This window comes from Salvelinus alpinus, chromosome 4, assembly GCF_045679555.1.
Source record: "Salvelinus alpinus chromosome 4, SLU_Salpinus.1, whole genome shotgun sequence".
In the NCBI taxonomy this organism is placed as follows: Eukaryota; Metazoa; Chordata; class Actinopteri; order Salmoniformes; family Salmonidae; genus Salvelinus; species Salvelinus alpinus.
In genome coordinates this window covers 95,392,667-95,403,647 of record NC_092089.1, presented here as the reverse complement: position 1 = coordinate 95,403,647, position 10,981 = coordinate 95,392,667, and positions in this window count along the sequence as shown.

Sequence of the window (10,981 nt, the reverse complement as noted above, 5' to 3'; positions counted from 1 at the left end):
ACCCAACCCTCACCCTAACCCTCACCCTCACCCTAACCCTAACCCTAACCCTAACCCTAACCTAGACTATACTATACTGGTGGGAACTGTTACACAAGAGGATCCATGAACTCCACTATCAGTTCTGTATGTCCTGCAGAGTTAGTGTCTGCTATGCAAAACTCAGTCCAACATTGAAAATATCAGATTATGAAATATTTAGTTGCTGACCTTTCTCTCGCTGTAATAAATGTGAGACTTAATTTTCTGTGGTTTTTACCATAACGTGCAGAGAGAATACAGAATCGTCCTCTACTGCAGGGCAGTCAGAACAGGACAAACACATATTATATATAAGACATGTTGCCATTTGCATTTGGTTTGTAAACATCAACAATATCACAAGAGGAAGATGATTTATTTATGTATTCGTCCATAATAAATAATTGACTTTACTGGTGGCTCAAGGACAACAGGAGAGTTTCAGGAGACAGACAGGGACCAGTCTAACTGGATGGGTAATTCCTTGGTAATGCCTTGACTTTAGCTCAGCAGGCTAACACAGTCTTGTGTCAAACAAACGCTCACATTCACACCAGTCCGTCAGTAGTTTTGAGAAAACAACCAATAGGTACGAGGGAGGAAAGAGACATTCTAAGAGACATTAAACAGATAAACAAACTTAAAAGTGATGTCGCATACAGTAATAGAATACTAAGGAATACATTTAGATATGCATATAGATATACATTTAATGCTGTGACATACACCTCCCCTCCACCCACTGTGACTATTTTATTTTATGTAAATTCACATATGCTAATGAGATGCCACTGCCTTTCTGTTTGCCGGAGAAAATTGCTCTCATTTTGATCTGCATATTAATTATCCAGAGAGAAGAAAAGAGCGATGAGAAGTCCAGGCATAAAAAGGTTCGGTTGTGTCCCAAATGGGACTCTATTCTCTATACACTGCACTGCTTTAGATCAGGACCCTGGTCAAAAGTAGTGCACGATATAGGGAACAGGGTGCCATTTGAAGAGGCAACCTTAATGAAATCACCAGGTATGATGTGTCCTCTATAATGAATATAATAAAGAGGAAGGTTTTCTACAGTCAACAGGAGCAACTCATTGTTATAATTAAGGCCTTCATTGAGATTCTATAGACTCTTCAGCCTGACTATTGAAACAGTGATTCATCTTTCGCACGCACGCACGCACGCACGCACGCACGCACGCACGCACGCACGCACGCACGCACGCACGCACGCACGCACGCACGCACGCACGCACGCACGCACGGAAAATTAGTTTGCCAAATTAGTCTGGCAAACACACACATACACAAACAAATGCACGCATCTCTGCACACACACACTTACACTCTCACACACACACACACACACACACACACACACACACACACACACACACACACACACACACACACACACACACACACACACACACACACACACACACACACACACACACACACACACACACACACACACACTCCTGTTGGCTCAGGAGGACCTGGTGTTTCTGGCCTGAATTAACCCCCAACGATAAATACACAAACCCACTAAATGTTTTATGTAACACATTTTTCAATGTGTAACACTTCTGTCATTAGGGAACAGAAGACAAGCCATGGCTAGGGCTGTTACAGTGACCGTATTACCGCTAACACGGGCGGTCACGTGTCATGACCACAGTCAAATTCCAAGTGACCGTTTAGTCACGGTAACTAGGCTCCTCCAAGCTCTGATGCTGCTGATAGTCATTAGTAGCCTACCAAACTTTACAACTGCCTGGTACTCAGCACTCTATTGTCCCTCTAATCACTCTGACATCAATGCAAATGTCATTGAAAATCTAATCAAACACTTCATGAGACCCCATGAACTCATGTTGCACAACATTTCTACAGACTGCAATGGCATGAGAAAACAGAGTTTTGATGGCCTCTATTAAAAAGAGGAGGATCCCATCAGCTTTCTATAGTCTAGGCTTAATATATTTAGTTCTCAACTTTACTAATATTAAGCACATTGTGTTGCTTTACAACAGGAGTATAGCCTACCTGGCTGGCATGAATATGAACCATGGGAAAAGCGTCCTCCATTTGCTATTTAAGTGCATAGAGACAGGTGCATGATAATGGTCCATTCTAAATCAAAACTAATTTCACACATATATTATTTAGTATATGTAAAGACAAGATTAAATCAAGAACTGTCTGATGGGTGACAATATTAGCCTATCACCTGTGAAAGATGTATTATCACTTGTGAATGATGTATTATCACTTGTGAGTATTTTTTTCACCTTTATTTAACCAGGTACGCCAGATAAAACTTCTTATGGCTGCAATCCCGTTAACGGGATGATATGACAACAGCCAGTGAAAGTGCAGGGCGCCAAATTCAAACAATAGAAATCTCATGATTAAAATTCCTCGAACATACATGTATTTTATACCGTTTTAAAGGTAATCTTGTTGTTAATCCCAACAAAGTGTTCGATTTCAAATAGGCTTTACAGCGAAAGCACCACAAACGATTATGTTAGGTCACCGCAAAATCACAGAAAAACACAGCAATTTTTCAGCCAAAGACAGGAGTCACAAAAAGCAGAAATAGAGATAAAATGAATCACTAACCTTTGATGATCTTCATCAGATGACACTCATAGGACTTCATGTTACACAATACATATATGTTTTGTTCAATAAAGTTCATATTTATATCCAAAAACCTCAGTTTCCATTGGCACCATGTTCAGAAATGCCTCCAAAATATCCGGAGAAATTGCATAGAGCCACGTCAAATAACATAAATACTCATCATAAACTTTGATGAAAGATACATGTTTACATAGAATTAAAGATACACTTGTTCTTAATGCAACTGCTGTGTCAGATTTCAAAAAAACTTTACAGAAAAAGCAAACCATGCAATAATCTGAGACGGTGCTAAGAAGAAAAAAAAAAAATCCGCCATGTTGGAGGCAACAGAAATCAGAAATAACATTATAAATATTCCCTTACCTTTGATGATCTTCATCAGAATGCACTCCCAGGAATCCTAGTTCAGCAATAACTGTTTGTTTTGTTCGATAATGTCCATTATTTATGTCCAAGTAGCTACTTTTGTTAGCGAGTTTAGTACACAAATCCAAACGCTCGTGCAGGTCCAGCCGAACGTCGGACGAAAACTTCAAAAAGTTATATTACAGGTCAAAGAAACTTGTCAAACTAAGTATAGAATCAATCTTTAGGATGTTGTTATCATAAATATTCAATAACGTTCCAACCGGAGAATTCCTTTGTCTGTAGAGAAGCAATGGAACGCAGGTCGCTATCATGTGAAATGCGCGTGACCAGGACCTGGCTCTCTGCCAGACCACTGACTCAAACAGCTCCCATCCGGCTCCACATCACAGTAGAAGCATTCAAGGTTCTACAGACTGTTGACATCTAGTGGAAGCCGCAGGAAGTGCAAATAGATCCATATCCCACTGTGTATTCAATAGGGGCTGGGTTGAATATCGACCAACCTCAGATTTCCCACTTCCTGTTTGGATTTCTTCTCAGGTTTTTGCCTGCCATATGAGTTCTGTTATACTCACAGACATCATTCAAACCGTTTTAGAAACTTCAGAGTGTTTTCTATCCAATACTAATAATATGCATATATTAGCAACTGGAACTGAGGAGCAGGCAGTTTACTCTGAGCACCTCTGGGCACCTTTCATCCAAGCTACTCAATACTGCCCCTGCAGCCATAAGAAGTTTTAACAACTGCGACCTGCCCAAGATAAAGTCAAGCAGTGCGACAAAAACAACAACACACAGTTACACATGGGATAAACAAAGGTACAGTCAATAACACAATAGAAAAATGGATGTACAATGTGTGCAAATGTAGTAGGATTAGGGAGGTATGGCAATAAATAGGCCACAGCGGCGAAATAATTACAATTTAGCATTAACACTGGAGTGATATACAGTGGGGAGAACAAGTATTTGATACACTGCCGATTTTGCAGGTTTTCCTACTTACAAAGCATGTAGAGGTCTGTAATTTTTATCATAGGTACACTTCAACTGTGAGAGACGGAATCTAAAACCACTCAATTAAATGCAAATGAATTACTTAAAAATCATACAATCTGATTTTCTGGATTTTTGTTTTAGATTCCGTCTCTCACGGTTGAAGTGTACCTATGATAAAAATGACAGAAGTCTACATGCTTTGTAAGTAGGAAAACCTGCAAAATCGGCAGTGTATCAAATACTTGTTCTCCCCACTGTATGTGCAGATGATGATGTGCAAGTAGAGAATATTGGGGTGCAAAAGAGCAAAAAAATTAATAACAATATGGGGATGAGGAAGTTGGGTGGGCTATTTACAGATGTACAGGTGCAGTGAATCGGTAAGCTGCTCTGACAGCTGATGCTTAAGTTAGAAAGGGAGATATAAGTCTCCAGCTTCAGTGATTTTTGCAATTCGTTCCAGTCATTGGCAGCAGAGAACTGGACGGAAAGGCGGCCAAAGGAGGTGTTGGCTTTGGGGATGACCAGTGAAATATACCTGCTGGAGCGTACGGGTGGGTGTTGCTATGGTGACCAGTGCTGAGATAAGGCGGGGCTTTACCTAGCAAAGACTTGAGTGGTGCATTATCACTTGTGTTTGATGTATTATCACTTGTGAATGATGCCCTGCTTGTGTGCAGTAAAATAAGAAATAGTGCATGCCTATTTTTCCCAACTTATTTAAATCATAGTCGCACACTTCATGCTGCCTAGCCCATAGGCCTACATGTTTAGGTAAGGTTTGTATCACAACTAAAGTGTCCAAATAACTTCTTAAAATTAAGCACATTAATCCGCTTTACAACCGGTGTAGAGCCTAACTGGCATACAAGCTTAGGGAAGATAATTTTCACCATAAGAATGCACCTTTAAAATACAGCATTACATGCATAATCACATTTGAGGTCACTTTTGAGTACAGTGCTAATTGGCTGCATTTTGGAACATTCTCGCTTATAGCCTACAGTGCCTTGCGAAAGTATTCACCCCCGTTGGCATTTTTCCTATTTTGTTTTCTGACAACCTGAAATTAAAATAGATTTTTGGGGGGTTTGTATCATTTGATTTACACATCATGTCTACCAGTTTGAAGATGCTAAATATTTTTTATTGTGAAACAATCAAGAAATAAGACAAAAAAACATAACTATAACTATTCACCCCCCCCCCAAAGTCAATAGAGCCACCTTTTGCAGCAATTGCAGCAATAAGCTTGGCACATCTAGCCACTAGGATTTTTGCCCATTCTTCAAGGCAAAACAGCTCCAGCTCCTTCAAGTAGGATGCCATACCACAGATTCTCAATTGGATTAAGGTCTGGGCTTTGACTAGGCCATTCCAAGACATTTAAATGTTTTCCCTTAAACCACTCAAGTGTTGCTTTAGCAGTATGCTTAGGGTCATTGTCCTGCTGGAAGGCGAACCTTCGTCCCAGTCTCAAATCTCTGGAAGATTGAAACAGGTTTCCCTCAAGAATTTCCTTGTATTTAGCGCCATCCATCATTCATTCAATTCTGACCCGTATCCCAGTCCCTGCCGATGAAAAACATCCCCACAGCATGATGCTGCCACCAACATGCTTCACTGTGGGGATGGGGTTCTCAGGGTGATAAGAAGTGTTGGGTTTGCGCCAGACATAGTGTTTTCCTTAATGGCCAAAAAGCTCAATTTTAGTCTCATCTGACCAGAGTGGCTTCTTCCATATGTTTGGTGAATGTCCCACATGCCTTTTGGCAAACACCAAACGTGTTTGCTAATTTTTTTCTTTAAGCAAAGGCTTTTTTCTGTCCACTCTTCGTAAAGCCCAGCTCTGTGGAGTGTACGGCTTAAAGTGGTCCTATGGACAGATACTCCAATCTCTGCTGTGGAGCTTTGCAGCTCCTTCAGGGTTATCTTCGGTCTCTTTGTTGCCTCTCTGATTAATGCCCTCCTTGCCTGGCACGTGAGTTTTGGTGGGCGGCCCTCTCTTGGAAGGTTTGTTGTGGTGCCATATTCTTTAAAAAAATTAATAATGGATTTAATGGTGCTCCGTGGGATGTTCAAAGTTTTGTTTATTTTTTTGTAACCCAACCCTGATCTGTACTTATCCACAACTTTGTCCCTGACCTGTTTGGAGAGCTCCTTGGTCTTCATGGTGTCGCTCGCTTGGTGGTGCCCCTTGCTTAGGGGTGTTACAGACCCTGCCTTTCAGAACAGGTGTATATATACTGAGATCATGTGACAGATCATGTGACACACAGATTATACACAGGTGGACTTTATTTAACTAATTATGTGACTTCTGAAGGTAATTGGTTGCACCAGATCTTATTTAGGGACTTCATAGCAAAGGGGGTGAATACATACACACGCACAACTTTGCCGTTTAGAATTTTTTTGAATTTTTTTCACTTCACCATTTTGGACTATTTTATGTATGTCCATTACATGAAATCCAAATTCAAATCCATTTAAATTACAGTTTGTAATGCAACAAAATAGGAAAAACGCCAAGGGGGATGAATACTTTTGCAAAGCACTGTACAGCCGTGAACACATTGATGCACTTATAATGTGAAGAAATAGCCTAATAGTTTATCAACATTTTAAGCTAAACGTTCTGATCTGTTGCATCAGTCTTATTGCTTTTAAAATGATTTTTGATGCTAGTGGTTGTATTAATTTGGGATCTATCTCATCCCACAACTGTCCCAGACTATGTTTGTAATATTTCTTTATCTCACAGAATAGGTCAACTTTTGTACTATGGGGGATAGTAGATTGACATAGGCTAGTGCTTTTGCTGATCTTTAGGCCTACTCATCAGTTGGCTGACGAAAAGTAAATGTGGACGGTTCTTCTAACATCTTCTATATGTGCCTCGGAATTTGCATCCCCGATGTTGTCTTCACTCGTAGCCTAATTTGGAGCTGAGATAACTGTGAGCATGACGCGATCATGTGATGGGCATTGGCTAATAAGAATTTAGATATCTGAGAGAGCCATGTGAGTAGGAGGTGCTTCGGAGCAGGGCGATTGGAAGCCGGGAGAAGGGAATTATAGTTTTTATTTTCAGCCCAACGGTACAACGCAAGGCATAGATTTTTTTTATTGGCCATTATCCACACAAGGTGGATGCCGCCTGGAAATTCGAGGCGTGGTGAGAATATTATCAAGTGCTTGTCAAATTGTGAATGAGAGACTGATGAATTGTGTACAGCCTGCACAAGAAACAAAGCAGAGCTCATGCCTTTCATGTGACTTTTGTAGAGTCGCATCATGCAGCTTTAGAATGTATTAAAAATCAAAACATATAGCCCAAAGTTTGTATCACAACTAGTTACATAAATATCTTTAAATTAAGCATATAGGAGGACCTGTTTCGCTGTTAACCGCTCAACACAGAATAGCGGCATGTGCTCACTCCCTCAAATCGTTTGGAGAAAACATCCTTCATATATTATTCAGCTATGTTCAATTGTATTCTTCAGACTATGAAATAATATAAAATAATTCCACCGAATTCTAAACAAATCTTGTCTGCTACATGAACTAGTGTAGCCCACTGCCATATGACATAGCCAGATCAGGACCTAACTGTAACGGCTGTCGTCGGAATGAGACCAAAGCGCAGCGTGGAAAGTGTCCATGATTTAATGTTCAAAAACACTCAAACAAAATGACAAAAGGTGAAAACGAAAGCGCACAGTTCTGTCAGGAAAAAACCCTAAACAGAAAACAAGATCCCACAAAACCCAAAAGGAAAATGACAACCTCTGGACTGGGAACCCTCGCTGGAGGCTCTGGACTGCCGAACGTCGCTGGAGGCTCTGGACTGCCGACCGTCGATGAAGGCTCTGGACTGCCGACCGTCGCTGGAGTCTCCAGGCTGCAGACCGTCGCTGGAGGCTCCGGACTGGGGACCGTCGCTGGAGGCTCCTTTTCCTGGATCGTCACTGCAGGCTTCGTGCCATGGATCATCACTGCAGGCTCCGGGCCATGGATCATCACTGGAGGCTTCGTGCCATGGATCATCACTGGAGGCTTCGTGCCATGGATCATTACTGGAGGCTTCGTGCCATGGATCATCACTGCAGGCTCCGGGCCATGGATCATCACTGGAGGCTTCGTGCCATGGATCATCACTGGAGGCTTTGTGCCATGGATCATCACTGGAGGGTTCGTGCCATGAATCATCACTGGAGGCTTCGTGCCATGGATCATCACTGGAGGCTTCGTGCCATGGATCATCACTGGAGGCTTCGTGCCATGGAGCATCACAGGAGGCTTCGTACGTGGAGCCGGAACAGGTCTCACTGGACTGAGGAGACGTACTGGCAGCCTAGTGAGTGGAGCTGCCACAACACATCCTGGCTGGATACCCACTTTAGCTCAGTGAGTGTGGAGAGCTGGCACAGGACGCACTGGGCTATGAAGGCGCACTGGATGCATAGTGCGTAGAGCCGGCGCAGGACACACTGGACCGTGGAGGCGCACCGGAGGTCTGGAGTGCAGAGCTGGCACAACGCGTCCTGGCTGAATACCCCCTGTAGCACGGAAAGTGCGGGGAGCTGGCACAGAGCGCACCGGGCTGTGAATGCGCACTGGAGACACAGTGCGCATCACCGCATAACACGGTGCCTGACCGGTCACACTCTCCCCACGGTAAGCACGGGGAGTTGGCTCAGGTCTAAAACCTGACTCTGCCAATCTCCCCGTGTGCCCCCCCAAATAATGTTTTGGGGGCTGCCTCTCGTGCTTGCTCCGTTGCTCTAATTCCTCGCATCGTCGCCGTTCTACTTTCGCTGCCTCCATCTTCTTCCTTGAACGGCGATACTCTCCTACCCGCGTCCAGGGTCCTTCTCCATTCATGATCTCCTCCCAAGTCCACTCATCCTGGCCACGCTGCATGGTCTGTTTTTGATGGGATCTTCTGTTACGGCTCTCGTTTGGGGAATGACCGGACCAAGGTGCCGCGTGGTAGGTGTACATCGTTCTTTTTATTGATGACACCAAAAAGCAAAATAACAACGACAAAAATGAAAGAGCACAGTTCTGTCAGGAAAAAACCCTAAACAGAAAACAAGATCCCACAAAACCCAAAAGGAAAATGACAACCTATATATGATCCCCAATCAGAGACAACGATAGACAGCTGCCTCTGATTGGGAACCATACTCAGCCAAAAATACAAAGAAATAGAAAACATAGATTTTCCCACCCGAGTCACACCCTGACCTAACCAAACATAGAGAATAATAAGGATCTCTCAGGTCAGGGCGTGACACTAACATAAGGACAACTCAGAGTATGCTATTCTGTTTTTCTGAAATACACTTCATTTTCTTCATACCATGTTTCCAAAATAAATTATTGATTTATTGTGAAGGTGTAGGCTATATTAAATGGATTTATTCTACTTTTTAAAATGTAGATGTTACAAAGGTCTGCATCAGTGGCTTGTAGGCTATGCGTGGAAGCCAGGAGATGCTAAACGCGTTCATGTTAACTAACGGTCAATTACTGCGAGACCGGCAGTTATTTGCTTGACCATCACCGACCGTAAAAATGTCGCGACCGTCACAGCCCCGAGCCATGGCTCTGTGTTGACGGGCGATAGATGGGTTTACTCCATATAACTAGCTCTGACACGAGGAGTCAGGAACCCCTCTAAATGTGTAACATTCCATCTTCCTGACAGGTCCACTAATCATTGGGAGGAACCAAAACAGAGCTAATATGTGAGGCCCAAATTGCTTCTAAATTATCCCTGATAATCACTCCCTACAGGTAGTTAACGCCTGTGTGCTGTGTGTGCGCTGTGTGCGTGTGTGTGTGTGTGTGTGTGTGTGTGTGTGTGTGTGTGTGTGTGTGTGTGTGTGTGTGTGTGTGTGTGTGTGTGTGTGTGTGTGTGTGTGTGTGTGTGTGTGTGTGTGTGTGTGTGTGTATATTTTAGAGAGGGAGGCTGGGCTAATTGGTAGCTAGTTAAAGGGAAGTGCATCCAGCTGTATCTGGACAGCCGTAATGACGTACAACAGACACAATGGCTTGTTGGACATTGCAGACAACATTGCATACGACTGCCGACTGACTGATCTACAAATCATGTTGCATCATAAATAACTACTCATTATTATTTGTAGATCAGTCAGTCAGTCACCAGTTACCCACAATGCATCATGGATTTGATACTCACGGACATGGACTCTCTCCTCTCTTTCTGTCACTGCTGGTTGACACACACACAGAGATAGAGACACACACACACACACACACAGTGAAAGAGACACACACACACAGTGAGAGACACACACAGACAGAGAGACACACACACACACACACACACACACACACACACACACACACACACACACACACACACACACACACACACACACACACACACACACACACACACACAAACACACACACACACACACACACACACACACACACACACACACACACACACACACACACACACACACACACACACACACACACACACACAGCAAGACACACACACACACACACAGAGAGAGACACACAGCGAGACACACCCACACACACAGTGAAAGAGACAGACACACACAGTGAGAGAGATACACACACAGCGACACACACACACACACACACACACACACACACACACACACACACACACACACACACACACACACACACACACACACACACACACACACACACACACACACACACACACACACACACACACACACACACACACACACACACACACACACACACACACACACACACACACACACACACACACACACAGACACACACACACACACACACACACACAGTGAGAGACACACACACACACAGAGACACACACAGCAAGCTTTCCTAATACTATTTTTCCCACTGCAACAGGAGCAATACAACTAGAACGTTT